At 45.9% G+C, this 13,017-nt stretch overlaps 1 protein-coding gene across 1 annotated transcript in view; it reads left to right on the forward strand.

Moving 5' to 3' along the window:
* The window catches only part of SLC6A1 (solute carrier family 6 member 1), a 64,507-nt gene that overhangs the window by 380 nt on the left and 51,110 nt on the right, over positions 1-13,017 (forward strand). The gene's annotated exons all lie outside the window — the stretch shown is intronic.

Here is a 13,017-nt window from a genome sequence, read left to right on the forward strand (position 1 = left end):
TACAGAGATGCTGCGGGATGCAGGGATGTGCAGCATGCACGGGATGCAGGAATGTAGGGGATGTGCGGGGTGCAGGGATGCTGTGGGATGCAGAGATGTGCGGGATGTGCAGGGTGCAGGGATTCTGTGGGATGCAGGGATGCTGAGGAATGCTGCCGGGGCGCAGAGGGGGACGCGCAGCCCCCGGAGGATGAGAGCTGAGCCGGGAGCGGCCGCCTGTTGCCGGCTGTGGATCTCGGGGAGGCGCTGAGCCGGCTCTCGGGGCTGGGGCAGCCGTGCCGGGCTCCTGGTGCTCGGTGCGGGGCCGGGGCTCTGGGCGCCGTGGAAAGCTGGATCTGCCTCGCCCCGACAATAAAAGTTATTTGCAGAAGGCGGAGTGGTTCCTTTTCTTTCGTTGGCTCCCGAGCGCGCCCCGGCGCTCCGCTCGCCCCGGCGGAGCGCGGCTGCGGGAGCGCCAAGTGTCAGCCCAGCGCTCCGTTTCTGGCTGGCTGGGAATGGATTTGAAGCTTTAGCTGTGATTTCAGTGCATCGGAGAGCTTCGCTCGGTTGCTTTAGAACTCGTTCAAAACCGCATTTTCAGCGGAGACGAGTGAACTTTAAAGAAAATCAGGTCAGCCATAGATTCCGGGCATCAAACCCTTTCAGGTCCCAGAAATAGCCACAGAAGTAGCGTGACCAATTCTTTTTCCATGCACAGAGCTTTTTCTTTTTTATTTTGGTTGGAATTTCTGACGGATACCGGAGCTCATCAACTGGATATTTTCAGCTTACTTTAACGAAATAAGCATGCTTTCCAAGCTTGCATCTTGATGCAATTATATTAGTCTCCCTTGACTATACGAGGTTTGGGTTTCTGATTGAGCTTGCAGCTCTCAAAATAATAAAGTCTGTTTAGCACAAGGCTTTGCTTTGTGCGTTTTTAGGGTTTAGATTTATGGGAAGGTGAGGAAGAAGACGACTGAGAGGGAACACGGGTGTGAGCTGTTGTGGGGTAAAGAATACGACATTCACGGAAAAGGTTCAGAGGGGACGTTTTATTTCAAATATTCTGCACTTGAAACAAGGCTGTTCCTAAGTTTTTGCAGCTCTTATAAAGTCTCGAGACCAAGATTGACAAATATTTGTCTTGCACTAAGTGGGTCAGATGATAACATCTTCCACTGGATCTCTTACTTCTGTATTGGACAGCTTTGGTTGCTAAGTAGCTCTGAATTGCTAATCTCAAAGTCAATGATGTCATAATGACATCATCACATCCTTTCACCTGATTGATTCTCAGAAGAGAACAGTAATGAGATTTGATATACATGTCCCATCTTTTTAGCATTCTTCCTCTGCTTCAGGGGATTTCCTGACCTGCCTGGCAAATTCCAATGAATCACACTGAGCTCTAGTAAAAAGACGTTTCTTTTGGAGACGAGGTGGAACATTAAAGGGACAGTGGCTGCTCGTGGTCTTTGCAAAAGCTGAGGAAGCTTGTGTTCCAAATGTGGAGTTGTGGATATGGAGGGCAGTGATTTAAAACTCGGACTTATTAAATTCATGTGCAAGTGTGAAAGTGGCTCGGGTTTCAGAGAGGATCAAGTCACTTAATGTGTGTGAGTCTGAGTGCTGGAGGTGCTGCAGGGGGCACAGAGAAAACAGGAGCTGTTTCAGCTGCCAAAATAAATCTCAGCTCTGATGGTAAATGCATGAAATCTGTCAGGAATTGCCATGTTAAGAACGGTATTGAATGGTACTGAAGACAGCTCAGAAGTTATTTATCTTTCTAATTAGGCAACATAATTGGTAAGTTTGAAGGATTTTAATAGCAGCACTGCCATGGCAGGGAACTCCTTGTAAAAAAGTTTTAAATCTTGAGAGTGTGTGGAACGTGTACAGAATCGATGGGTTTGGTTTCTACTGAGGTTAAGGGCACAGATTGTGTCATTTGTGGATGATCAGCAGGGACTGCTGGTTTGTACAGCTGGTTTTTACTGTGTGTGTGTGCGGATCCAGAGCATGGGCTGCGTGAATTTTAGGTGTTTTCCTCCTCAATACCTTTGTGATGGTGAATTTCTCCACAGACAGTGAGTCTGAAAGATTCCTGTGAGGACAGTGCATATTTTAGGTCCTGCTTCACACGTGGGAAAGGCAGAAACGAAGCCATTGCCATTTGTTTTGTTTTGCAGTTCTGTTTGGTGAAGTGAAAAGCTGAGCCTGTCTCAGAGCATTCACAGACCAGTCTCTTGCCTGATGAATGTCGTGGGCTGCTGAAACATATTTCAGAAGTAAACAATGATTTGTTAGCGTGGATGAGTTGCTGTTAATGTATTTACTGAAGGCACTGATTGCTGATTTTATTCCTGCTCAGAACTGCAGTGCTGATGGCACTATTAAATCTGACAGAGCAGTAATTCAACGTGAGGAGGGGGAAAGGAGTGGGAAGGTGCTGGGGGAGGATGTTTTTGGCTGTGTGTTTGAATCTATTCACCCTGCAAGTGCAATCCAAGCTCCAGATGCAAAAGGGAAATTTCTAAATAATCTGTAAGAGTTCTGCACTCCTCGTACCACACGCAGTGACAAATTTCCACAAGCTTTAGCTTCTCTCTGGGATGACTCAACTACGAAAAAAAAAAAAAATATCATCCCTGAAGAGAATCCTTGGTGACACTTTCTTTTCAAGTTATCTTAGGGTTTTTTTACTTGCCATGATTTCTTCTAACTCATGCCTGCCTTGAACGCTGGAGACGAGAGATGGGTTTGGACTTGGGGACAAATCTGTGCCTCCCAAACCACGTTGGAGGGTCAGCTGTGACATTTGCAGGGCTGTGGATGTGGTGACACGTTTGGTTACATAAGGCAGAGCACCTCAGAGCCTCCCCCGAGCTGGCAGGGCAGGGGGGGTGCTGCAGCATCCCTGCTCCCCTGGGCAGGTGGCAGAGGGGGACAGGGCTGGGCTCACAGCAGGACACAGCTCACACACACACACACAGCTTGTGCAGAGCCTCAGACCAGGCAGCTGAGTCTCTGCTGGTGCCAACAGCAGTGAGAAACTCAGCCCTGAGGTTTCTAACCTGGCTGGGGGGTTTTTGTGCCCCTGCTTCCAGCCCTGTGACTGTCAGGGTGAGCAGAGACAACATTCTGCTCTCAGCTCTGCGTGGGGATAGAACAAGCTGGATTACTGGATTTACCTTTTTTGCTTTTTGAATGGACATCTTTAAGGGGAAAATAATACCTATAACAGCTTCACAGACCACTTGTGTGAGCCTTTCATAAGGGCAAGAGTGGATATTTGAAATGTGTAGTGTGATGAGTGGATTCATCTACAGCTGGATCTTCTTTGTTGATGGAGAAAAATCTGACAGAACATGGACAAGTTTTGTCCCTTATAAGCTAGGAAGTAAAATAATTAATAATGCCAGTGATCTGCAGCAATCCCAAAGGTTTGCACCAATTCCTGGGATCTGCACCAATCCCAAAGATCTGCACCAGTCCCAGTGATCTGCACTAATCCCAGTGAAATAAAACACCCCCTGGAATGAATAAAATCACCTCATATTGTCCAATTATTATCCAATTATCCAATAGTTATGAAAATCCGATATAAGACTTAAATTAAGCAACCCGAGCTATCAATTTTTCCAAAATTTCTTTTCTGCTCAAAGTCAGTTCTGCAATGATTTGTTGTCCAAAAATAGAAATTACTTTAAAATGATTCCTACAGTGAATGGTTAAGCAGGAAAATTTTGATTTTGTTCAAGTTTTGATCTTTATCTATAAGTTATATTTCGGAAGGAAAGTGATGTTGAGAGCAAACTCAGTGCTGATTTTGGTCTGAAGTGCTTAGAGTAAAATCTGTGTAAATGGAGTATTTTCTGTGCAAAATAACAATTATTTTAATGTTTCCACATTAGAATGGTGTTACAGTGAAAAACCAGTACTTTCTATCCCAGTTGTATTCAGGAGTTTATCAAGTGGTGCCAACACAGCTGAGGTTCATTCTGTAGAGTTACAAAATTGTGTGACAGGACTAAAATCTAGGATGGAAGAAAAAGCCGTGGTAGTGGTGCCTGAATGCATCACAAAATTTTCTTTTGTAAAATAGATGCTTTCAATGTATTCCTTTTAATACAAACTACAGATTCCTAAGGAAATTGCCCCAGTCTGATCCTGAACTCGGTTTGTGCAAGGAATTATGATTTTTTTTTTTTCCCCCCTGTCTTTCCAGACAAAATTCAAACTGCACACTCTTTTCCCAGAGAGGTTTGCTCAGTGTTTTCATCACTCCACAGCAGTGGTGAAAAGTTCATGGAAGCACTTTTTATCTGAAATATGATTTCTGAGATGCTCTGGAAGGCAAAGGGCACCACCAACAATCCAATTAGTCACTCTGAGTTCTGTGATAAAGCTCAGGGAATCACTTTGCTGTTGGTTGCTTTAGTTTGGGTTTTTATTTCCTGGCTGGAGACTCATCTGGAGAATCATTTTTGTCCTGGATGAGTGGGGACTCACCTGACCACTGCCACAAAGAGGTGCCCAATGAGAAATTCCTCTCTCCTGCCAAGGTGATGTTGCTGTTTGACACCTCCCTGGATTCCAGCCTCTGTTCCCCCCATTTGCCCAGAGGAGCTGGGGGTGAGGAGGCAGCTGGTTAAAATCAAGGATCCCAGGACTAAACCACAGCCTCCAGTCGTGGCCACAACAAGGGGGGCACTGTCTGCTGCTCTGCCCCTCCTCAGCTGTTTTTAAAGGCCAGCCAAAGCCTGAGGAGATGCTCAGACAGTCACAGCAGCACAAATCCCCATTATTGCACTGCTGCTGCCCAGCCTTGCTGCTGGAAATTTTGCATTCTGCATCTTTGCAGCCTTCTGCAAATGCTACAAATAGCAGGAAGGGATGGATAAAATGACACAGATGCTTTAATTATGATTTGATTACAGAGCAACCAGAGGAGTCTATTCTGAGGAATATGCAATTAGAGAAAATTCTGAGGACTATCTAACCTTCCGAAATTAAAATTAACTGGGATTATTTGAACGGGGTTTGAACATCTCTGAAAAAATTCCTCAAGGATCCTGCTGCTCTTGTGTGCTAGATCCTTTCTGGCTTAGCAGATGGGCTCCAGGGTAGCACAATGTCATCTCCCTCAGCTGCTTCCTTCACCTCCCAGCCCCATTTTATCCCCATTTTAGCATCCTTTGCTGCTCACACACAGGTTCTATCTCAGGGTGAGACAGAACCTGGAAGGAAACAGCCACCCCTGGGCTGGAGCACACAAAAAGGGAGAGCTTTTAAACATTCCCTGGGTCATCAACAGAGTTTATCCATCCCATGGACAGGAAAAATGGAGCCCTGCATGCCTGGGATGCACACTCCAAAGGGAAAGTGGGGATGGAAAATTCCATGCCTTTTCCTCTGGCAAATTATTTAATGGAAAGAAGCTATATGATTAAATATGCTAAGCTTCTCTGTGGGCTTAAATGGTACAAATGGCCTGAGTTTAATTCCATTGATCTCGCTGGCTGTGGAACATGAGCAGAATTGCAAACCTGTCCCAGGGCTGAGGAGCAGCTCCAGTGTGAAACCACAGAAATCTGGGAGGAAGATGGTGGATTTATCTGCTGTCCTGAGCTGGGCTCAGCTGGGCAGAGCAGCAGCCCTGGGGCTGGGAAGGCAGAGGATCAGCCTGGCTGCAGGGCTGGGCTGGGCACAAAGCTCTGGGAGCTCACACAGCACCCCTGGCAGCAGCTGCAAACCACTCCTGCTGCTCTTGATCCCCTCAGTGCTTGGCACATCCACGAGCCAGGGGTAAAAGGGCTTTTTTGGGGTCTTGTTTTCTGTAGAGGTTTCCAGTGTTTGTCACTTCTGTTTGAAACTTGTGTTGGGAGCATGGTGTCAGCCTGGAGCAGCAGGACCTGCCAGGACCCCTCCTGGGCTCTGCCTGGGGTGGAATGGTTGCTTTGGGGCTGGAGAGGAAAGGAGGGTGGCTCCCACCCCAGCCAGCCCCGTTCCTGCACTGTCTGAACCCATGAGAAATCAGGAAATTGGGCTTTGGGGCTGCCTGGATGCTCAGGGGAACAGATCCCCCCATCTCCCTGCTCCCAGTGGGGATGGCTGAACTTGTTTGTGACCTTGCTCACCCCCAGAGTGCCCTGACAGGGATTGTGGCTGTCAGATGCTGCTCAGGACACCCAGAGAATTCCTGCTCTTCCCAACAGGTGCTGAGCACGTTTAAGCTCAGCTTAATTCAGCAGCCTGTCACTCTCCTTTGTCACTTGTAAGGACATTTTCTGGCACAGTGCATTGTTTATTGATTTCAACATCTCTTTTTAGGAGCCTTCAAGCTCTCCAACTTCAAAGCATTTGTGTGTGTTCCTACTGACCCATGTGTATTTCCCAGGGATAAACCCCAGGCTGGCAACTTAGGGATGATTTGTCAAGGGTCACTTTAATAAATGAGGTTATTTATTTTCTGCCTGAAATTCCCTGGTTGGTGGCTAAGAGAAACTTTGTATTAAGCTGTGCAGAGCATAATGAGGTTGCTGTAATGCTTTGATGTGGAAATGCTTAAATGCCAAAAAAAAAAAAAAAGAAAGAAAAAGAAAAAAGAAATGGTGTTATTGTAGAGCTTGCTTAAGGTATCTAGGGACAGTTTATATCAAGCAAATATAGATTATACTATAAAGATTATAGATTTTGATAATAGCCCTTTAAAATTTTAATAGCAGACATCATAAAAAGGTCAAAATCAAATTATTTTCCTGGACCATGCTGCTGGTGCTTGCAAGCTGAGCCCTTTTTCAAAATGAAGACCTGTGTGATATCAATTATAGAGGCATTAATGTTACAAGAGATGTGCAGGGAGATTTGACTTGCTAACACCTATTCCAAAGCTGCTGCTGGTGAACAAAGTGGCTGAGCAGGCTGTGAAAAGTGTGGGATTAAAAGGCTGGAGTGGATTTGCAGCACGTTAGTCTCGCCTAATGAAGCTGGTTACATAAGAGTCCCTTCCCCTCAGCTGCTGGAGCTGCATTTCCCAGGCCACTTCTTGTTGCTGATAGATTAGAAAAACCAGACTTTGCTGCATTTTCTTCTTCTCTTCTTGTATCTGTTCTGGAGGCTGATTAGCACAAAGCAGCTCTGAGCCCTGGCTTGGGCACCAGAGATTCTGAGAGCCTCAAACAGCAGAAATAAAGGAGCTGGATGAAGGATGCTGGTTGCCATGGGAACGGTGCATGTGCCACACAAGATAATGCAAGTGCTGGGGTGCAGGGATCCGTGCTGAATATTGATTTGAGGTTTCCTGGATGCCTTGGAAGCGCTGGGCTTTGTGCTGGGTGCTCCACCTGGCAAGGCAGAGCAGCTCATCAGCTGGGCTGGGGCCAGGCAGAATTTCCTCCTGGGAGCAGAGCTGGCTTCTGCACTGGATGGGAGAAGAAGGGAATGCAGGGATTCCTGGGGAGAATTATCAGGGTCACAGCCTTTGCTTGTGGGGCTCACAGAGCCCTGGGTGTTGAGCTGGAGTTAAGGAGGAGTTGGAACTGAGGTGCTCCAAGTGACATAAAGTGACAATAAAACACCCCAGGAAGCTGAACTCTCACCTGTGTGATGTCCCTTGTGGTTTTCACCTGGACACAGGGTCACAGCTCCCCTCTGCATCCCTTCATTGCTCCTCTTGGTAGCACTGGAAAGCTCATTTTGGTCCCAGTTTGTCGAGGACGAGTCTAATTAGTGGCAGAGCTGCATAAAATAGAAGAATTAAGAAATATCAATTCATTGGCAGCCAAACATTATTATTATGGCAGTATTGGCCATGTTACCAAGCTGAGGGAAGAGAAAACATGAAGGTTTTCATTTGGGGCAAGGTAAAAAGTAAAGGTTTGAACTTGGGGGAAAGTAAAATATGAAGCTTTTAACTTGGGGCAAGATAAAACATGAAGGTTTTCATTTGGGGCAAGGTAAAGGTTTTAACTTGGGAGAAAGTAAAACATGAAGCTTTTAACTTGGAGGAAAATAAAACATGAAGATTTTAATTTGGGGCAAGGTAAAACATGAAAGTTTTCATTTGGGGAAAGTAAAACATGAAACTTTTAATTTGGGAGAAAGTAAAACATGAAGGTTTTCATTTGGGGCAAGGTTAAATATGAAGGTTTTCATTTGGGGCAAGGTAAAATGCAAAGGTTTTAACTTGGGGGAAAGTAAAACATGAAGGTTTTCGTTTGGGGCAAGGTAAAACATGAAAGTTTTCATTTTGGGGAAAGTAAAACATGAAACTTTAAACTTGGAGGAAAATAAAACATGAAGATTTTAATTTGGGGCAAGGTAAAACATGAAAGTTTTCATTTGGGGAAAGTAAAACATGAAACTTTTAATTTGGGAGAAAGTAAAACATGAAGGTTTTCATTTGGGGCAAGGTAAAACATGAAGGTTTTTATCTGGGGAAAGGTACAGCTTGAAGGTTTTAACTTGGAGGGTTCTCTGTGAGCAGGATCACACTTGGTCCTGTTTCTCAGGTGAGGTTGGGATTCTTGCATAAAAATGAACAAAGCAGGAGTGGTTCTGCTGTAATTTTGCAGCCTGATTTCTGGCTCCTGGAATGACAAAGAAACTCTAATTATTGCTCCTCTAGCCCAGATCCTCAATGACAAAAAAACCAGCAAAACTTTCTCAGTGCTTCATCTGCTTGGCAAGGAGCTGGGGCCACTTGCTCAGGAGCATTGTGCAGATGAGGTAATGCAAATTAAATTCCTGTCCTTCTCATGTTTCCCCCCTGGGAAGGATGATGCCATGAACTCTTGCTTGCCTTCAGCAGGATTGCTGGCAATTGGCCACCTGGTAGAGAAAATGTTGTGTAATTATTGAGCTTAGCAGGCTTGGGGAAGTTATCTGTGTCCTTTTATACCTGCCTTGTGCTGTTTGGAGCTCCTGGTACTGGAGCTTTAGGAAATGTGAATTACAGAGGTTTTCTGTGGCAGCTCTAATAAGATGCTTGTCTTGAGGCAGAGATGGTGAACTTTAAAAATATCTGAGGTGTTATTTGTCAGAAATGTGTCTGGGAGGACAGATTTAGAAATTCTAGGCTGTTGTGCCCTCTGGGCATGATTTGCAGGTTTGTGTGACTTTGTTCTTCAGTGCAGGTCATGTCCAAGGTGGTGCTCAGAGAGCCACTCAGTTTATTCTCTCCTGCTGATTTGGGGATTAAATCCTGCCACCACATCCCAGCTGAGTTCCCAGTTTTATTGCCCATTCCAAATCCTGATTGTACAGGATCATCTCTGGACTTCTGGGGTTTGTGCACAGCCAGGACAAACTGGGATATCATCTAAGGCACCTTTTGAAAACAGGACACCTGCTCTGTAATGTACACACCTAAACATATTAGTGGACTTTGGTATGTTTAATTAAAGCCATTAGGGGTTTGTTTGTTTGTTTGTTTGTTTGTTTTGTTTTGTTTTGTTTTTTTGGTTGGGATTTTTGGTAATGTTTAATGTTTTCTGGGTTTATGTAATAGTTTTGCAGGTGAAAATCTTAGTCTTTTTTAGAAACAAAGTATGGTTTGGATTTAGGAAGTGAACTAATTAATGAACCTGGGCATTAGGCATGGCTTTGGATAGCAGTAAGGCTTGTGCCTGAGTGAAACCTGGCAGGTGGTGGAGCAGTGTCCTGGGATCCATCCCTCCCTGTGCAGCTGCTGAGCACTGGGATTTCTGCCAGCTGCCAGGGATCAGCTGGCCAGGATTGCCTGCAAGTGCACAAATGCACAGCCCAGCATCACCTGTGTGTGTGAAAAGGGACATTGTCCCTCCCCTGTGCCAGGGAGCCTCCTGCCCTCACCTGGCAGTGCTGAGGGTGTTTCTGGGGTCGTGCAGCTCACAGTGACTGCATGCCAGCTGGAGCAGTGCTCTGCACCCAGCTGGGAGTGCTTTGTCACCACAACGAGGTGACAATGTCCTTGTGAGCCAGCCTGCAGCATGGCACTGCTTGTCCTTGGGCTACCTGGGCTAGTCCTGGGCTAGCAGCATGCTGAAGCTCAGCTTTAAGTGTGGGGACAAGCAGAGCTGTCTATAATCACACACACAGCCTGGCTGTGTGCCTGTGGGTTTTTGTGGGGTTGATGGGGTTTTGTGGGGTTGATGGCTGGCAGCCTATTGCTCTGCACCCAGGAATTTTCCTTACCAAAATGGTGTTAAATGTGATAACACCAGGGACTGTGTTTGCACTGTGATATCTGCTCACCTGCCGTTTTTCTGAAAAAGCAGACTTTGAGGGGATGAAAAAAGCCACATGAAAGACAGGGAATCTGGTGCTGCTGTTCCTTGGAAAACCACAAACTCTCCCAGTGCTCACCTTCCTTCCTCCTGACCCCTCCTGGCTGAACTCCTCTGACCCTGAGAGCTGCTGCTCATGGCTCTGTAATTCCACCTTCTTCACTGCACTAAAGATGGGAAAATAAATTAGTATGAACTAAATTAATTCCCTGTGGCTGGCCAAGTTTTAGGAGAGCAGGTGTGATAAAAGATGTGGCTGCTGCCCCTTCCCAAACCCACAAAAACTCTGCTTGCTGGCTTGAATATTGTCCCAATGATCAGCCTGGGAGGGGGAAAAGATGGAAAATTTCTGGAGAAAACAGCAGGGAAGGGAGCCAAGGGTGCACCTTGGGAAGGGCAAGGCTTGAACAGACCCACAGGAGTTTGCCCTGGTTGTGAGTCTGGCCCTTGCTGGCTCTCAGACCCCAGCAAAGGGCTCAGGCTGTGCTTTATCACTCAGAATTCCCTTTTCCAGTGCTCCCAGCAGCCTGCCAGTGCTGGCAGGATTCTCTCTCCACGGTGGCTGGAGCAGGAGATGGTGGCTGTGCTTCCCTGGCAGGGCTCTGGGCAGGATTGCCCTCCCACATTTGCATTCAGCCCCTCTGAGGAGATCCATTTCCACTGAGCATGGAGATGATTTTGCTTTTACACAACAAGAGTTTCCAAGGAATCACTGGAGTGACAAAAGCTGTTGCCAGGGGTCTCCAAGGCACTTGACAGGTTTATGGAGTGATGATAAACTGCTGGGGTAGTCCCAGTGGAAATTTGGTTTGATGGAGATAATAAAGAATTGGAGGTGCTCAAGGACAGAGTTAAAAGCAATTTGGAGAGGCCCTGGAACATTTGGATTTGTCTCAGTGTGATTTCTCCCACAGAAGGGAGTTGAACTGTGACTGGTGGGATTTATTACAGCTTTTCATATTGAAAATTGAGCTCCAGCATGATAGGCTGCTCCTGTTTTTATGCAGATTACATAAAAATAAATGGGTAGCTGATGGAGGTAATATCTCAGGGAAGGTTCAAACAAAAAATTCTCCAAGAATGTCTTTTATTTTACAGCAGCCTGTATATCTTAGACAAAGTGGTTTGGTAATGGGCAAATATGCACCTGGAAAATGCTTAGATGGGCATTTAAATATATCCCAAAATTTCCTAGATAATTTTTTTAAGTCTATTTAAAAAAACACACACACTATAATGTGCAGCTCACATCTGTGCCAGCACTGACAGTGGTAGAAAAGCAACCCCATTTAGCTTCTTTTGTTCTTTTTATAAGAACTTACTGCCTTGTCTTCTGGGCACCACAAAAGCTGTTTTATTTCCAGGGAACACACACTTGCTGAGCAAACCCTTCAAGAGATTGTTTTTCTCGTCATGAGACCACTAAATTTTCCTTTGGCCACTATTTTTGGAGTTGCAGAAAACCTCAACAGAATTGCATTGCAAGGAAAGAGCTGCTTGTGTTGGGCTTGGCTTCAAGAGGCTAAAAAAGGATTGCTGAGAGGTATGGCAGGTAAATATGTGAGTACTGGTGGTTAAAATCCAGGTGTGTTGTGGCCACAGGTGAGCTATTTTCATTGACAGATGTGGAGATGGAGGGACAGGGCAATAATCTGCTTTTTTACAGCAGATGTTGTTTGAAATTCTTTGTATTCAGACTCCCTCCAAAGCTCAAGTGGCTTCATTTTGGCCACAAGCTATGGTGAGGATTAATTGAGTTCATGCCAAAATTAGCTGCTTCCTCCATCCATGCAGACAATCTGAGCACCACACTGGTGATGATGAGCAGATAGTAAACAAGCAGAATAAGAGTGGGCAGATTTCTGGGCAGGTTTCTCCCTGGGGGTGACCAAGGTGTGGAGACTGAAGGCTGAGATGGGAACACATGGAAATAATTAACTCTGGAAGGGCATGGCCTCAGTGGGGGCAGTTCAGAATGATCCTCCTTGGGAAGCAGCTGGGAACCATCCAGGCCCCCCTCCCTGCCTGCCTTGGCTGCTCACAGCAGGTTCTGGCAGCAGTGCAGGGATATTTGCATCCTTTGGGATTAAAGAATGGCCAAGGAGATAAAGCCTGGGCACTGTTTTGCCCTCATTCACCATTTTGTTCCACTTGGTCTGCTGATTTTTGGTAGCAAGAATTTCTGCTCTGTGTAATCCAGGTGCAGGGTTTGGGAGCTGGGTCCAAGAGAGGAGTTTGCAGCTGAGGAGTTTGAGCAGCAGCAGCAAGGAACCAGCTCAGCTTGCAGTGCCTCTGTCTGCTCACTGCTTCTGGATTAGGAGCATATGCAAGCAAAGAAAACTCTGCAGAATGCTGTAACCATCTAGAAATCCCCAAACAAACCAGGCAAAGAGCAAAGCCCCTAAGAGCTGATGTTTAAGAAGCAGCACCTGGCACGTGTGGCAGCCTGTCTGGTGTGAGAAAGCCAAATAAATTATTTGTTCATGCTTGACTTGGATTCATGCACTCCTGCAGAGAATGGATGGCACCATGGAAATCTCCTTCTGCTGGAGGGAGGTTTATTTCCATGGTGCCATCCATTCTGCTGGGCCTGTGTTATCCATGATGATGCTGGCATGGCTTCCATAAAAAATCCAGTCTGTGGGTTTGCCACATCCCCTTGTCTTTTCTGCTGGTTTGGATCACACTGCTTTGTCTGTTTGTTTTTTTTTTTTTTTAAGGCATTTGATGTGTTTGTGTGCCAGTTGATGGCAAGGAGTTGTTCTAA

The sequence above is a fragment of the Oenanthe melanoleuca genome, chromosome 12 (genome assembly GCF_029582105.1).
Source record: "Oenanthe melanoleuca isolate GR-GAL-2019-014 chromosome 12, OMel1.0, whole genome shotgun sequence".
Classification (NCBI taxonomy): Eukaryota; Metazoa; Chordata; class Aves; order Passeriformes; family Muscicapidae; genus Oenanthe; species Oenanthe melanoleuca.